The following is a 19003-nucleotide window of genomic DNA, read 5'->3' as shown; positions in this document are numbered from 1 at the left end:
TTATGAACACTCCTGTTTAGGCTCTCTCTCTCTCTCTCTCTCTCTCTCTCTCTCACACACACACACACACACACACATACATATACAGCCATGCTGGGTAATAATGCTGATGCCTCCGCCAATGTAATGACATTCTGATGGTTATTTCATTAGCTGTAATTTGTTATGGGACATGCCATCTCAGACGAGAGCCTGGATTGATTGGATAGTAATTTAGAGGAGGCGGGCTGGACACACTACGAGCTGGATCAATTAGTCAATTATTGCAGAGGCTTGGTGTGAACAGTTCTGGCATCAGGTGTTTGTAAGTAGCATCTTAAAGTAATATACATAAGAATGCGGGGCAAATTTAAATAAAATTGTAATAAATTTCAAAATATTGTCCTGAAGGATGTCTCTATTTTTTCCCAAAATAGACATTTCTTTGCACATATTGGCATTTGAAGTGGGTCAAATTGAATATTTTGAATCGTGGCAGACAATAAGTGGCACAAAAAAGCAAGTGCCATGTTTGACTTCCAGTATTCATGGCTACAGCTGTTGCTTTTACTAAATGAGGACCCCATCACAATAAGATGCAATGTCTCGTTATGTTTTGTAATTTATACCAGGCACTGGAGCAATCATTGTCAGGCTATTAAACTAATCACATACTGACTGTTTAACAGCCAAAGCTGATCCTTCATGCTGTCCATACAGGGTGAAGTCTAGCGGCTTACGGTGGTTGTTTACTTGTGCTCCGGAAATGTCCGCGGGGATCAATGAGGTGGAAGACACAAGTGCACTCACACAGACGCATGTGTAAACACAACACATGATTATAAGGTCTTTTTTATGCTCTGTGGTCAGCCTGCCTCACAGAACTCCTTTACTATAATTGGGTGCATATTCTGTAGGAAAGTAAAGGCGAGATGAAGGAAGATGAAGTGAGTGTGTGTGCGTTGTGCCCGTATGGGAAGCATAACAAACGCTAAAGAATATTGAGAGGAGAAGCATCACATCCCATTGTGGGGCAGAGAAAACCAGATTCTGTAGAGAAAGCTTGTAGTGTGGCAAGATATAACTAGCTATCTCATAGAGATCACAAGTGAGATACAGTATGCCTTTCCTAATCTATATATTTAATAAACAGTGGGGGGAAATGTGGGGATCTTATTTTGAGTTCTGTGAATATGTTATTAGAAACAATCCCTTAATGTTAACTTGTCTTAATCATATATCCTTTAGTGATAGTGTAACTGCATGGCAATATTGAGCTGTATACATGAGTATAATTGACTTACATTCACCATGCACTGCTGAAAATATCATTTCTACACCACTGTACAAATATTTTCTCAATCTGATTACATTTTTAATATTTTCCGGTGCTCAAATACTTGTCAGACTGAACATCCCATAAAGCATGTACACATTTGGCATTCTCTTTATAGCAGAATAGAATATTACTGTAATGGATTGACCAGAATCATATGCTTTTATTGCATTGAATATGTTCACTTGCAAATGAGATAAAAATGTATACAATAGAGACATAAAACGGAAACAAATATCTCATTTGAGGCACAAACAGCAGAAATCACACTTGCAGTCATGAGTTATTCATGCATTAGAGATATTGTAGATTGACAGCACAATCATGTCAGAGGGTATTACGCATCAGCAACCATGTCATGCCCCCTGAACGGGCACATAGACCACAGTACAGAGGGAAAACAAAAAGGGCATCTGAGTTGAATTCTCTCTAACTGGAAAAATAGCAATACTGAAAACTGAAACCAGTTTACAGATAAAACCATGAGAGCTGGGCAAAGTTGCTTCAGTATTTGGAGAGACACCCGAGAACAGTGTGAGGGAGGTGTTCATTTATTCATTAGAGTGAAATCATTTGCAGCAGTATTGTGTAGTACAGTGTTTTTTTGTGTCTGAGAATATGTAAAACTAAAATACCTCTGTTTTACAGATTAGGGAAGGCAACTTGAATGTGTGTGTGTGTGTGTGTGTGTGTGTGTGTGTGTGTGTGTGTGTGTGTGTGTGTGTGTGTGTGTGTGTGTGCCATACCACACAAGCAGACCCTCTGTGGCAACCCTCAGCTGGCCATGTTGTCGGGGGTTGGGGGGGTCAAAGGTCGGACCAAGGTTCATTATGTCCTCCCATCCTTCAGCCTCCCCAGACGCCAACAGTCCGCTGTCTGCAACACTGCACGACACAAAAAGATCAAATGAAGGATTATTGTTATTTAGAAACAACACATGACGAGTTCCATTAACAAAAAGGAAGATGACAAAACACCCAAACGCTGGCTGACTGACTGTGAAATGTTAAATAGGTTATTACTGTGTCGTTTTTAAAATATGAATAAGTTCCATTATACAGTGTGTTCTGGCTAATGTTGATTATTAAACACCTGGTCATTTTTTTTTTTTTTAAATATGGACACGTACATGTACAGTTTGGTTATTCAACCTTTTTCATACAGTATTCGTTAAACTGTGTGCTTGGCCTCCATGTTGCAACAGTGACTCCATTGTTTCATTCTGATCATACCTTTTAATCAAAGCTTAGCTAAGACAAATAACTAATATTCAACAATTTTATAAAATCACAAAATGTCTTTGGTGAAAGAGCTTCACCGGCTCCTCATATATGGAAAATGAGCAGTCATGCCGAGAGAGGACACATTAACTGAACTATTAAACACAGAGGTGTCGTGCATCGGTGTACAGTAGAGTGTAGTTATCTTTAATGAGAGTGAAATCACTGTCTCTTAAAACAACACATACTGTTTTACGGGTCACATCAGAGCTGCGTTCAAAGCAAGCATCCACCGCAACAACAGGATGGACGGCTCGCCACTTCCTCCTCCGGTTTATTTTACTTCCTCTATTAACTCTGTTTTATTTACTATTCGGTCTTCATGGATATCGTGTATGATGCTAGAAGAAGACAAACAGAGACGTCTGTGTCAACACTAAGATAGTTTAATACATTAACAAGCAACATATTTTCAATACACGGTGTTGAAAATATTTATTTAGTTAGTTTGTTGATTATTGTTGGCCTATAATTTGATATGGTTTTAGTGCAGAAATAACAATCCCACCATAAAAAGGGACAATAAATCAACATCATCATGAGCACCTTCTGTCAACTTCTCTCTCCTAGGATGGCTTGTAAATCCACCAAAGTAACCATTTGCTGTAAATGTAAAAAGTTTATATGCATTCAACTTGTGTCCTGTCTGAAGTCCATCCCTGGCTCTCCAGCACCACGTCAGCATTTCTCTCTCCTCCAGGAAATGGAGAAAGGCCAGCTGAGGCGCCTTTTGTTACATTTTTATTTAACATTGTTAAAGTGTTAGACGCAATTTTAGGTGAGAAACAGCGCTTTAAGCCCAGGCATTAAAAACAAATACACAAATTCAATTATCACTTGGCACAGTTCATCAACTGGTGTGACAGGGAGTTTAAAGTAACAAGGCTTGGGTGTCTAGCGCAGTGTCAGCACATCTCTATCACCTCGGTGATGGAGAGGCCAGCTGAGAATGGACTCTAGCGGCCTGGGACATGTTCCTCCACCCTGACACTCCCTCCCCTCCCCTCCCTCAGTCCCGCATGCCCTGCCTCCTACAAGCCCCTTTTGTGTGGGCTAAATGGGGCTGGATGCACCCCTTTAACTTTGATTTCCATTTTCCATTGTCCGTCCATTGACGGGGAGGGTGACTCCATCTGTGCCTGCCTTGCATGGTGCCACCCTTTCAATAGGCATATGCTCCACATGTAGGAGCCCTAAACTTGCAAAAGAATGGGTGGAAGGAATAATGATATACAAGACGGGCCCCTCACTTCACAGAGCACGAGAGAGAGAAAGAGAGAGATTGAGGGAGAGAGAGAGAGAGACAAAATACTCTATTCATCAATTTATTGTATGGCCCTTAAAAACTCTACAGCCTTTTTATGTATATTCAAGAGCGCAGAAGAGATTACACAAAAGCCCCTACTGAACTGATGGCGTTTTAAATTGCGGTCAAGCTGCTCCACTCGCCTCCTGAACTGTGCTTAAAATGTGCACGTGTGTTTTACATGAAGGGAGACGCAGCTTGCCCCGTCACCAGCCACAATGGAAGCCCCACAGAACAATTGATAACTGTTAACTGAGGTGGCGCGCCAGGGTCAGTTTTGACTTGGAAATGTGCAATATGCTGTGAAAACAGCCCCTTGTGCTCGCACTCCCCCCCTTCAGATCTTATCTCCACATGTGATAACACCACTTAAAATCTCATACAGTAACACACATTAAGTCATTTCCCTCTCCAAACAAACTGAATAGGGAAGTCGGCAGAAAAAAAAAATAGAAAGTGAAATTCGGTATTAGATTGTAAGTAGCCAGTGTTTTTTTCGGTTGATTTTTATCTGCAAGCCCGATTTTGATTTTAATTTTTTTTTTTTTTCTGTTAGGATTACATTTGTCTTGAAACCTAATTTAGCAGGAGAACGAGCTTAAAGACAGGGTGGGAGAGGGTGAAGCTCATGGCTTAATTTGCCTTCCATTCCACTTCATTCATTTACTTATTCATTCATTGCCTCTTTCTCCCTGTCCATCAACCTTATCCTAATCTCTCTCTTTATCCCTCTTCTCCTACTCTTTCCTTGACACCCATGATGCCCATTGGCCCCACACCCACCCTAACGCCGCCTAACCCCACCCCTCACCGCTCCTCCTGTTCAGTTATAAGGCTCTATCGATTACAAGCCTGTCGTACAAAACGACCTAATGGAGGGTCAGCTTTAATGTGAGGGGCGGGGGGCCTCAGTCCTGGTAGGAGCTGGGCCTGGCTTTTAAACACCCCTTCTCCTTCCTTCTCCTCCTCCTGTGTCCCCACTCCCTCCCGCTGGGTTCCACCTTGTCTCTCTTAGCCCCTTTCCATTGGAGAGTGGGAGCCATGACAAATCAACAGCGGAGCCATCAATCCCCCCGCCCTCCTCCGCTCCCTTTACAAGACCCACCGCCGGCTGCAGCGGCTGCCCATGTGCGAGGGTATTTAGTGGGGGCCTAAAAGCTGAAAGGAGACGCGCTTAGATCAAATGTGTGTGTGTGTGTGTGTGTGTGTCGGGGGGGTGAAGGAACAGAAGGATCCCTCTCAGGAGGGGTGCTGAGGCCCCGGCTCGTTTTATAGACTCCCCTGAAAGAACGTGATTACAGATCATTATCCAATTGAAGCAGATTGATGGGCTGGGGTCAAAGTAATATAGCTCCTAGTAAAGGGGAGGGGGACGGAGGACGGAGGGCAGCGCAGAAGTGTGGGGTGAAGTAGGGGGGTTTGCAGGGTGAAGATGGTATAATGACTGGATTGTCACCACCGAATGGAGTATGGAAAGGAGGGGGGGAGGAAGACCCAAACTTGTCGAATGAAAGACTGGGGCTTTTCTTTTTCAGGAATGGGTTGAAGTAGTACAACAAGTGCTGATGGAGAAGAGAGATGCTGGATTGGCCTTGTCACTCCAGAGGGCAGATAAAGAGAGCTTTGTGCGGAGGGGAGGCAGGAGAATTTGTCCAGGGTGATTTGGCTGTGTGTCTCCTTGTAAATAGTGTGGTTCATTCTCTTCTGCTCTTCTTTTCATTGAAATGATTGAGATTGGATCAAGAGTTGTTACAAAATTAGACAGCTGTTGGATTTGAAGATATTGTACTCCACAAATAAATGCTCCTCACACAAAAACACTAAAATTCATCTATTTTCACATTCATTTTAAACATAATGTTTTAGGAGTTCGAGGACAAGCAAAAGCCCCCCAAATTATTATTCTCCCTCATATAAAAAAGTTTTCAAAAAAGTTATTTGAAGCAAAGACGAAGACAGTGTAACATTTATTTATTTTTTACATTCAGTAAGTCAATTACCGCCGTCAACTTATGCCCTGACCTCTTTTTTTTCCGATCTTCCAATAGCCTACTAGCCTGTGTACCATTTGCCTCAAACTGTTCTCTAACATAATACCATGCATTACAATGCATGAAGATCCTGACCTTTCCAATGCACTGGAAAGGTAGAACTCAGATGATTATCACCGTTCAAATAGCAATAGCACGGCTCCGGTAATTTGAAATGAATTAAACGGTAGCAATGGCAACAACAGAATATGTTTTGTACTTGTTGGATGCCACAGTGTTAGTCATAGTTCTGGTATGTACGGTTTTATTGCCAAAGGCAGAGAAATTTGGATAGTCCGTAGATGTGAATTTCAGATTTTGTCAACCAGGCTTCCGAAAGCATCCTGCAACTAGAACCACTTTTTTATCAGAGCAAACACAACGCGCGCACACACATTCATGCACACGAGAATCTCGCCAACATGCCACGAGTTGGTATGTCATGGTGTTCTTATGTTACATATATGAATCTGATGCATTCATTAATGGTTTGTTAGCAGGATGGTGGTTCTGTAGATGGTGCCAGTGGACTGGAGTCTTGTGACAGGGAGTTTCTTCATCCACAATAGAGGGCTTATGGGTAATAGCTATGGCACTGAATAGCCTTTTGATATTGGCTGAGACAAAAGTGTCTCTTAATTTCCCTTGCTTTCAAGATGCAGATAGAAAAAAAACCTTTAAGACAGCTTGAGCATGTTTTAGATCAAGCTTGACATTTCATTTTTCCGCTTGGGATATTTTAAACAAAATGGATCCTAAATGATGCAGAACTTTGGGACTTTAATCGGACTTGACAGATGCACATGCTGTCCGTGTTTGCTTGGCATGCAGGAACTGGCACACGGCAATTACGGTGAATGTGCGAAAGTGTAAAAAAAACAAAAAAACATCATAACTTTGCTATGTGCAGCCTTTGCGTAATTATTGGATTAATGAAGAATGCACTCCTTATCAGCGGCTGTGACGCATAAAAAGGGGCCCATACTGTACATTTAGGAAGCGCTTTATGCTCCTCCTGCTCATTTTAGGATGTGAATTTGGAAGGCAGCGTGCAGTCACATGTGTTCAGGAAGCACACACAACAGCTTCAGTGCATGCATAGACAACATACTATGCTTTTATGGGTCCTTACCATAATGTTTTCTTCTAAGTTACAAGCTGTGATTTGTGAGGATTTTTTGCAAATGAATGTGTACTTAGAGAGACAGAAATACAGACAGAAAAGCCCTGCTTCCTCTGTTTTCCGCCAGTCTGGGAACTGACACTGAGCAGACTGACCCATGTGATTACATCCTCAGAGAGAGCGTGTGCGTTTGCATGTGCGGATGTACTGTCTGCATATGTGCGCCTGTGTTTTGGCTGTACACTTCCAATTTTTTTTTTCATGTGCGTTGTGGAAAGATAGTGGGTGATTTTGTGTTTGTGTGTGACTCAGCCCAGCTTTGGGAACCAGCCACACCAGGTGGATCTGATTGAAAACATTGCAGGATGACTGTGATGAAGAGAAGATCCTTTTCTTGACCTGCATTTAAGATTGTCTACAGTACCGTTTTGGGGTGGGGGTATTGATTACTCAAAGTTAAAAACTCCAGGAAGAACTTCAAAAATGTTCCATAGTTTCTATTTCATGTGGCAACCATTTAGTGGGAGTATTTGTAATTTTCTTCAGTTGATTCCTATCTCTTCTCCGCATGAAATCCTGGAATTGTGTTGGATAATCATACAGGCAGGAAAAAATATGATCAAGCATCAGACTATATATCTCTATAGGTCAGACTGTACTTGCAAATTATTGTGGATTAAATCAACTGATCTTTGATTAAGCCGCTGTGTTACATCTTTTCCAACATCCAAACAAGAGTCACGAGCTGCTGTTGCCCTTAATTGACCCGAAGCAAAGTGATGAAGATGGTCACGAAGGTGATTTTTCAAACACACTGAGGTTTCTAGAGCCGTTGCTGTTTGAGACATAAAGGCCTTAAAAGCTCCGTTAAACAGTATACTGCATCCTGGATCCCAGCAGCAACTATACTCCATGTAATGTGTCACGTTGTACATGGAATTCAAACAGGAAAAATAAGAACGTAACTCTTCATTCTTCAACTGCACCTCATTCTTGCTAGATTAAATAAAGTTAAACATTTAAAAAAATGTCAGAACGCAAAGTTAGTCCGTAAGTCAATTAAACCATTGCGTAAACAAGTTGTCTTTGAAGACACCACACACTGTAGCTACAGCTCTGCGACCTGCATGCTAAACCCAGTTACAGGCAAGAGAGGAAGCCCTGACTCCCTCTGCGTTACACTTAGTCAGATAATTGGAAATGCGAGGGCATTAACTCCAACGGGATTAAGAAGGGGAATTAAATATGTTAATCCCCAAAATAGGTAAATAGCCTCAGTGATACAATAACCAATTTCTAGGGTTTTCCTCCCCCGAGGACACGTCTGCCTTTGAACGCAACACGCTCACACACAACCACACACACACACACATACACACACACACACACACTCAGGCAGAACTGCACTAGTACACATTTGCACATCAACACGAACACGTTGCACGGGCGAGCTGGAGAGAGACTCGAGTGTTCCAGAAAGTTCTCCAAGGTGATGCCTGTGGTGTCGCGCGGCCCTGTGGCTGACTCTTGAACCTGTTCTCCCAGGTCTGCCTCTTTGTTCTAGAGATCATTACCTCTGTCGCTCCGCTCTGCTCCGCTCCCCTCCCGAGACCGCTTTGTCGCCATGTGTTCATCTGCCTTGTAATTATAGCACGGTCCTGGATGTCACGGTTTAGGGACTCTGCCTGGGTATGAGTGAATGTGTGCATGTCAGGGGACTGAGCGAGTGCGTGAGATGTGTGGCTTATATTGTGCTTTTTATGCCCGAGTGTGTGGGAAGTGTGTGTGAGATGTGTGTGTCAACGATGGAGTGTGGACAGCGGTGTTTACGAGATCACAGTGAGCGCTTGCGTAAGCGCATATAATTTCAATCACCAAAAAAAAGGGGGCATCGTAAATTGAATGTAACGCACTTTCTCTTTAAACTATTCAAGCGGAGGCATCGCCTTTGGAGATGGCAACAGAGCTGGATTTTGATGAGCTACTGTACTTGTGTCAGGGACATGAAACAACTGAATAAAAAAAGTGTATCTTCAAAACACTGACACATAAATCATCAGTGCCGGGGCATCAGTTGGGGGCAAAAATCAAGTTAAAGTTACCCACTGAGTTCAAAGTACATGTGTATATACAATTAGTGGAGTACAATTTCCGTTGGAACTGAAGCATAGCGAAGAAAACCCCAAGGTCAATTGCTGATCGCCTCTGAGAAACATTATTTTTATGTCTCCGTGTGTCCAAAGATGAATGTCTTGGAGGGGAAGAGAAAATAAGGAGAAAAGAAAACATTAAAAGAGAGAAGTCAATCATTCAAGAATGCAAGACCATAATGCACCACAGTCAAATTCAATAAAGTCATTATTCCTGGCTTAGCCACAGCGGTAGTATTTTTCCTGGATATCCTATACCGCTTATCCCAATTCCTTTCTCTCTGTCGCTCTTACTCTTTGTCTTTTTCTCACCATTCCTCTTTTCTCAGTTCTGGCTACAGGGCATGTAGAATGGCATCAATACTCTCATTTCGCAACATGAAACCCTCTATTTACTCCAAAGATTCATCTGTGATGGATGTCTTTCCGCAACGGCTACCTCTACAAAAAGCAGAAAGCGGCTTCTTCGTGCCAACCCTCTGCGTATTACCCCTGACATATTCTATTAGGCCGATTACACATAATGATGCCAAATAAGCAGCGAATGAAGAGCTGGGGGGTTATCACAGCCCCCCCAACGGAAAAGAAGAAGAAAAAAAATGCTCAGCAAAGTTTCTTATCTCAATCCAGCTGAAGGAGGAACCACACACACACAGTCCAAGCTGCACTTATCAGTCATTAGGCGTTTAAATGCTTGCCCAGAGAGAAATTAGATTTCTGAGGAGTTAAGAAGATAACCAGTAGGACACTCTTAAAAAGGATGTAGCACTTTGAACACATTTGAGCGGAGTCTGGGACAACATACTGAGTGGCTGCAAATCGCAGCAAGTAATATTACTGAAACATGTGTTGTGATTAACGCAATTTAAAATGACAAATTATATAAAATGAGTTCCCTAAATACGGCATATTGAACTAAAATGGAAGGAGTGTCTCTCTGTCCTTTGAGTTTCTCGACAACTGTTCAACCGATCAACTTGACATTAATTTTGGCGAGTGTTTTGTTGAGGACCCAAGGAAGTGCATTGTCGAGTGTGAGCTCTAGCAACCTGTACTCGCTCCCAACTCGTAAAATACGGACACATGGGCTCTTAGCGTCAGATATGACGCAAAAAGCAGCCTGCAGCATATGTATGGAACACACCGGGCAGAGCAGCAGCGCGACCTCGGCGCTGTAAGATGATGTAGTATTAAGCATTGAGCGACAATGGTAGCTAGTAGTCTAAAAGACCGAAATGTCACGTAAGGAGGTTGGATGGGTCAAACAACACAGGACTTTCACCCAAGAGACCGCAGCTTGTGTCCTGCTCTTGTCCCGCGTGTCACAGCAACGTACATTTTCTAACGACTATCTTTTCCTAAACCTAACTGTCCCGTTCTTGTACTGCATGTTAGTCAATATTTCCCGACCCATTGATGCTTGGACCCGTGCCAAAGGCACATGACCAAGCGTTCGTTTTTTATACCCAATGGGGGAGTGAGAATGTGTTGGCTCTTGAGGTCTACGGCACATATTTATTAGTAGGGGGTTATGTACACACTTTGTGGTGTATTGAGAGGGGACCCCTATTAACTGTTACACTGCCAAATGTCATCCTGGGTGCAACTCGCTCTCCGTCACTCGCTACAGTACATTCAAGAACAGATAAAGAAAGAGAGACCGGAGATGTTACATTGGAGTAAACGCAAACATTTCAAGCATCAGTGCTTTTGTTCTAGGAAATAGCCTGGTCCCAAATAGCTGTTAGCAAATAATGTATTTATATAGCATTGCTTGGGGACGCAACTATGTCAGGGCAGGTGTATTGCTCAGGACCCAAGGAAGCGCGGGGTCGAGTGTGAAGTTTGGATGAGCAGTTCTCAAGAAAGCTACGATACCACAAGCCAAGCACGCACCTTTTCAACAGGCACTGCACAATTTAGCACCAAATGTAGACAAAGATCCAAGTCTGTGTAACAAATCACACAGTTACCAACTTTATTACCCCAAAACAAGGTTTAATGTCCTATTCATTATAGAGTGTGTGTGTGTGCGTGTGTGTGTGTGTGTGTGTGTGTGTGTGTGTGTGTGTGTGTGTGTGTGTGTGTGTGTGTGTGTGTGTGTTTGGTAAAGTAACAGCACTTTAAACAACTTAACATATTTTAATGAAATTTATTGGAGCAACAGTCCAAGAAACGAGTTATTAGATTTTGGTGCAGATCAAGAGGCAGTATTGTTTTTAAGAATTTCCTAAAAATGTGAGATACTGTTCATAATTTCTTTTTACATGTTCACTATTTTCTTATGAACTCATGCACTTTTAAAATGAAAACGCAATGGCACAATGTACTTTGTAGATCAGGATCCAGTTTGACATTTTCTAAACATTTGTATTTTAAACATAATAAATTAAAAGGATTGTGCAGACTTAGCAGATATATGCACTTTCTGCGCTGTACGCTAATTTTATTGGGTTTCAAAATGCAGTCCCGGGATCCCCAGGAGTCTTGGGGGAGTTCTGGGGATCACCAGAGATACTGTAGCAGAATTTAACTATAACCTAATTCTCTAAAATTATCCTTGTTAAAGTATGAGTATGCAATGATATGTTTCGGCTCACTACTAAATCAACTTTATCCTGTGGAAAGCACAGTAGATATCACTACAATTACCCACATTTTTTTTCAATTTACCAAAACATTCCCCATGTCCATAAAACACGGTGTAATGCTGACTAGTTGGGTGAGACGTGACCAATCTGTGAAGTGTGTCAGAGTTCTTGGAAGAAGTGTGTATTTGCTCTGTATCGCCCCTGCTGATATCTACAGCGCTAAAACACAAGGCCCCAGCTAACACCACCTCGCCCATCACTCCAGGCTCAGTTGTTGCCAGTGGAACAAATTGTGGAGCATTTACCAAACTTTTATTAGGTTCACAAAACGAGATCCCATGCCATAGATGTGGGCGAGGGGTATTAATTTAGGGAAATGAGCACAGGGTAAATAAAGGCTGTCTGGTTGCCGTCCTAACAGGAAACGCTATGCAGGGGACCGGTGAAGGGGGTGGGGGTGAATATGGGGGGGTTGGAGGGAAGGGGGAAACAATTATGACCTCATTTAATAGTCTCCTGCTCTCTCTCTCTCTCTCTCTCTCTCTCTCTCTCTCTCTCTCTTTTTCTCTCTTTCTCTCGGCTCCCAGGCAGAGATCGGAAAGGAATGCCCAGTTTCAAAACCGCAAGTCACCTCTGAACATGGGAGCATTTGGCCTAAGTGTTTCCTGTTGCAATAAAAATGTATGTCAAGTATGTGAACCGAGGTTCCTCTGCACTTAAAGTCTGTTGATCACACACATATATATATATATATATATATATATATATATATATACACACACACACACACACACACACACACACTCAAATTATGACCACAGTATTTTGGTTTGGAATCTTCCACAGCGAAGATTAGTCCATTATGAACTGTACTGCCACTGCCCAAGCACAGCAGTGTGATTAAACCAAGCACCAATAGTGTGAGGCTAAATATGTGTGTGTGTGTGTGTGTGTGTGTGTGTGTGTGTGTGTGTGTGTGTGTGTGTGTGTGTGTTTTGGAGTGGTATTGTGAAATGGGTGGGGGTTACTGCGTGATACAAAGCCATTGCCGTTCTGGTGCCGGGCTCATGATAAGAGTTTGGGAAGTCGTCGCATGGTGATAGCCACAGGCACAAATGTGCAAGGGGGCTCCAAGTGCTAATTTTATTCATTTACCTCCCTCTCTGGATAATTGTTTCTGTCAACCAGCGACGGCTTGATAAAGGATTTCACGCCACTGAAAACAGTTACACGGCTACTTTGGAAGGTGATCGCCAGAGACGATTATATTTATCACCTGCTTTAATATCCATAGTGTGGTGTAAATTGATTCATTCTCCAAGGATCGCTGTCACAGGGAGCAAGGTGTGAAGAGTTCTGCACCCACATCAGACATCTGACATTTGACACATAATACTGCAAATAGAGCACTGACAAAAATCATACTTGCAGCAATGTAGAATAGATACTATTATATTACAGTGAAATGACTGTCAAAATGTCGATTCAACAATTCCGCCCAAAATTGGTACTTAGTCCTGTTTGAATTAAATCCATTAATGTTTGTGATTAGATGACACATTTGCACAAACATGCTTTCATACTTGTCTTATCACATTATGTTGTGTTGCAATATCTGTAACCAAAGGAGTGACATCGGTTAAAATACTAACTTTACTGCCTGCGTTAAGTTCAGCTAAATTCATTATTAATAACACTATTTGTTATTCACCTGTATCTGTGGACAAATTCTTTATACTACAACGATTTATGTTGAATACTAAAATACTTACCCTCTCTATGTATGGATATCAATTTAATAAATAAATCAAAATAATTTTGAAGTATAATGTCAGTTAAATAGTCATTGTGAACTCCAAAAATTTTGATTACCCACAAAACTTTGAAAGACAAATGTAAGTTCAAAGATCAAAAATAAAAGCATAGTCATATTTCAACCATCACACTTAAATGCTCCTTAGAACTGAAAATAAATAATTTCCTTTCACACACTTCATTTTATGAACTAACCGCCACCCAGAGCCAACGGTCAAGTCGACAGATTTTACGAGATATCTGTCAACGACAATTGATAGAAGTCTGTTTTTTTTTTTACAGTTGTTAGAAGTTGCCACTGAAATGTCACTCACAAAGCTTTTAAATTCCATAGCACACCTTTAGTTCAGTAACTGACAGATTCCCACCCATTGAAAAGAGTGGCCTGGAAGCCTTCTTTCCCCGGAGTTCAAAAACATGTCGCTCTGCCTCCACTCGGGGAAGCCGGCTTTTATTGGACCCTTTGTGGAACATCCTTTCTTCCCCCTCATCAAAAGAAGGAAAATAAGTCAAGGCGTAGTCACATTTTCCCCCCTCTTTTATTACTATTCTAATAATACTCCATATTTGTTCGTGCCTTCATCTTTTCAATGCACTCATTGAATGTGAGTGTGTATGCACTCACATTCAATGAGTGCATACACACTCACATATGCAGGACTATAGTGAGGCAGCATCACTTCACTGACTGTACTCTAAGCCTCAGTGTGCAAATGCACTGGATGAAGAGAGGGGACTTCTCATTCTTTCCCATACCTTTACTGCTACCGAGTGTCTTTAACTGTGCATATACATGGGGTCATATCAATGAAAAGAGCAAAGTGAAATAGCACATGTAAGAGAGGGTGGAAGATTAAAAAAAACTATCTGGCTGAGAATCCAGAAAGTAGTGGCTTTAAAAGGAGATACAGAATAGGAAAAGATTGGTAATACAGTTTCTGTGTGTGTGTGTGTGTGTGTGTGTGTGTGTGGGGGGGGGTGTAACATGTCTTGTTAAAACCACTCTAAAGCAGCTCAGGCCCCTTTGGCCCACAGAGGCATGTGGAGGTGGTGGTGGTGTCTGTGGAGGAAAAGGAGGAGGTGAGGTGGAGCGTTGGAGGGTAGTTTCCTTCGCTGACTGGAATGAATGGTATGAAGCAGTAGTGACCATTCATGCATGCTCCTTTACCTCTCTCTCCCTCTCTCGCTGTTTCCCATTTGAGAGTTTTAGGTGCAACAACACAGAGGGAGGGAAATGAGAATGAGGGGGAAAAAAGGAAGCAGATGAAAACGTAAGAGGGATATAAAAGAAGGGGCGAAGGTGAGCAAAAAGAGTAAAAGAAGAGGAGAGAAGGTATAAGATAGAAGAGAAGAGAGAGAGAGAGAGATGCAGGACTCTACTCACTGGGCCACTGGAGTTTGAGAGCAGCACAGCGTGAAATAAGGGAGAGGAGCAGCTGAACCAGAAAGAACCCAGGCTGCTCATTACAAAGGCCTGGGCCTGACTTCTACCCTCCACACACTGTAACACACACGCTCACACACACACACTCACGTGAAGGCACACAGATATGCGCAGGACACAAGTGAACAAAAGGAGGAACTCACGCACATCATAACGTGTGCCATTTGGCGGACGCTTTTATGTTGGAGTGAACACACAGACATGCACAGCACTCATGTACTGTTACATCTGCAAAGTGTCACACACAGGAGCCACAGACACCAAAATTATAATACAAAATGTGTCTTGTTTGTGTACTTTCAATTGTGTACTTTCAATTTATTCCATCAACAATAAAGTAAAGTTCAACAAAATATCAAGTTTTATACTTCTACTGATAAATACATTATGCAAAGATGTGAAGAACGAATTGCAGGAACAGTCAATGCTAGCACAACTAGCCAGGAGCTGATTATCTGGATCTCCATTTTTTTTTTTTTTTTTGGTCTTTTTTTTTTTCCACATATCGACTCAGTGAAAGTGTTACACTCGTCAAAACTTTGGCAGGCTTTCCAAAACCACGCAGGGAGACGGGGAGAGGAGGAAGCCTCTAAGTCTCATTGTGTGACCCTCCTCTCGCATCGTGACAGCTGATGAAACATTTGGTGCAACTTGTTTATTTAGATTTGATTTCTTCACCGAACATTTGAGCAGCTGCCTCTCGATACACGGTTCACAAACATCTCATTCAAGGGCACTAATAAGTGTGTCGCCAGACTGCATGATATTGACTTATAAGCAGAGAGCGTAAATCTAATATCAAAATGCATCACTGATAATGGGATGGGTGCAGTGCATCAGGAAAGTGTTTTTTTTTTTTTTTTACATTTCAAAATAAAAAGTAAAATGATTTAAAGATATTGATCTGTTTTAAAAAAAAATATGTTTTCAAAATATAGTACAACCTGTAGTCAACAAAATAAAACATTTAATTTGAATGGCTGATGACAGTCCTGTCTGATAAAAGCAAAACTGACAGTTATATTTGCGCCGATCCCTGACAGTAAACACAGCACACAGGAAATGACTCCATCTGTTCTAACAAATAAATTGACTCTGATACAGTATATTACTTCGTCAACATTACAACTCGCTCTTTTATCTTTTAAACACACACAGTGGAACTGAAGGCCAGTAGCGGTATTCAATCCAGCGGGGAGATGTAAATATTAAAAAGAGACATATTGAGATGTATCAAGGAATGGAATGACAATATGCTCCTTAGATATTCCTTTACAAGTTCTCATAAGACCTTCTTCTCTCTTTTTTTCAGTTCAAACAGAAGAAGCTATAAACCAGTGCTGCAGTGGCTGCTGATAATCCCCCACCTCCACGCTCACTGCAACATGTTCTGTGAAATACTGCCATCTCTTGGTACTTCAAATTAGTTCGTTTTTTTTCAGACAGGGAGCATCGGTGGCTCAGACGGCTCAGACTTCAATCATATGTCATAGGCCACTAGAGGCCAGGTCTCTGTTAAGCTCAGTAGAGATATAAAATGTGATCCTGATTAGAAGAGTCATGCAAGAAGATCAGAGTGTGACACTAGACACTTTATTGTAGGCTTACATTTTTTGTGGTGGACCCCTCGATGCAAGTAATTCTTTCCTAAACTGACAATATGTGTACCATCTACTAAGATGGAATGCTATTTCAAAAATATTTTTTACAGAGTATGTTTTTATGCAGTAAATTAAAAGGAAGGTAAACTATGCGCAAAGTCATTTATCATGATCGTCACCAATCTCAGTTCGTTTTTTTTTTATTTCTCAAACCATGCCCATAAACATTTCATTGTTTTGCTATGTGTCACGGTGAATATATTTTGTTAGCCATAAATGTGCAATTTGACATTTTATGGTCTGAAAAGTGCTTGACTCATCCTTTTTTTTTTTCAACTCCATTTTTGAGATCTGAAATGTCTTCAGTTGGCTGAGAAGATTACTACATTTAGGATATATATTTTTTTTAACTCAATCCACTCCAAAAAAAAACAGGCTCCCTTTTTTGCATGTAGTTCCTGAAAAGCAGTCATGTTAGAAATGCATGATTTACACCCACTGGTTAAATGTGTCCCATTTATGTAACTCAAAATGTGACATTAAACTGTTGTCTTTTGAACGCCACCTGTAAGAACTACCTAAATGGCACATCCCAAGTGAACAAAGAGAATGTGCATCCCACCAAAAATAGTGGCACAAACCATTTCTTAAGTGGTTGCTGTTCACAGTTGCTGCACACACAGCAAACTGTGGTAACCAGTCGTGATGCGGTTCCACACGGTGCACAACTGATTCAGCAGGTTTCCGAGCTGTGACATAAAATAAAAAAAAGGCTTGATTTGTGTTTGTGCGTCGAGGTTGAGACATGCAGATAAAAGTGACATCTTTTGAAGGGGGAGTGAAAGTGTATTTCTCTTGCTGCTTCACAGTGTAGTAGAGTTGTAATCCAATACTCCCCAGTCAGTGCTTTGCAGGGTTTGTACAGAGGACTGTTGTGTTTCACAGAATGTATTTCCAGCATGGAACAGGTTGTTCATCACAAGGTCTGTTGATCTTAAACACACACACACTGAGCTGGGAACTTTGAAGTGTGAAAATAAACATTTTCACCTAACCACTAATCTTCTCTCTCTCTTTCCTCTTTGCTTCAGCTTTCTTTCTCTCTCTCTCTCTCTCTCTCTCACACCCTCTCTCTCTCCCTCTCTCTGTCTCTCTCGCTCTCATTCTCTGCCTCCCTTCCTCTCTCTCTCTCTCTCTCTCTCTCTCTCTGATCCCAGGCATTTTAAACGTGAGCTTCATTTACAACTTTCATTTCAATTTGTCCCGTTAGTCCATATGTTATTGTAGCGGAACCGGCGCCAGGGCCTCTGGTTAGTGAAAATGTCAGATTCTTTGATTTGATTTTATAGGATTTCAGCAGGGACTGAAGGGGCTGTGTGGTTCTGGCCCTCTCCTGCGAGTGGACTGACTACTGTTTGCATTTAAACATCCATCTGAGCCACATTCCCCAGAGGATTCATTTGTTTCACAGAGGGTCAATTACCTCTCACCACCCGAACCCCCCTAAATACAAAAATAAAAAAAAAAGCTGCAATTAAACAGATTGTTCCTGTTTAGGTTGGGTGTAGGAAGAGGGTGCCTGGCTGGGGTCACTGTTTTAATTAGGCACTATTTAAGACCAATAACAAACTGATTATTTGCCAAATGGCTCTTTGTGAACTGTGAGCCCTGATGGTTGGCATGTTGAGTGCTACTCAAGTGCTTTTCTCAACTTTTTTTTTTTCTGTAAGCGACTAGACTGTGAGGTCACAAATGGGCTTTGATTGAGGTTTCTATGGCTACAGATACGTCCCCGCTGACTTTTTCGCTCTCCTAACATCTCTGTATCTCTATCCTCCTCCTCCTCTCTCTCTACCCCCTGTGCAGTGTCATTGCCGAGCGCTAAGTAAATACGTGCTCTTTATGTTCCTCGTTGCCTTTCAATATTTGGCAGCGTGAGCAGTGGGGGATCAAAATGTGTGTGTCTGCTAAATGTCAGCGGGTAAAAGGGGTTGAGTTTAGAGCGGCACACACCATGAAGCACCTGCTGTAAAGGCGAGCAGCGGGGGGAAGTTTCATCTCGGTTTGATCCGAAATTGAAAAGGCTATGAGCACCATCAACAGAAAGCCCCCACACACCGAACATCAAGTCTATTTTTTTCTAATTTAGCCCCATTCAACAGATGGTGGTAGAATACCTCACCTTGGCATTTTAATCAGACTGAAACACCATTAAGAGTTATTATGGAGATTGTATGCCATAATCTAATGCTGCGATTGATTATCGTTTCCCAAATATTGCTGTTTATGTCGGCATTAAGGTGGATATTTGAAGCAAAAGCAATGAGTCACAATTACCATTACTTCTA

This window comes from Perca flavescens, chromosome 22 (genome assembly GCF_004354835.1).
Source record: "Perca flavescens isolate YP-PL-M2 chromosome 22, PFLA_1.0, whole genome shotgun sequence".
In the NCBI taxonomy this organism is placed as follows: domain Eukaryota; kingdom Metazoa; phylum Chordata; class Actinopteri; order Perciformes; family Percidae; genus Perca; species Perca flavescens.
Note: the sequence above shows the minus strand (reverse complement) of the source record.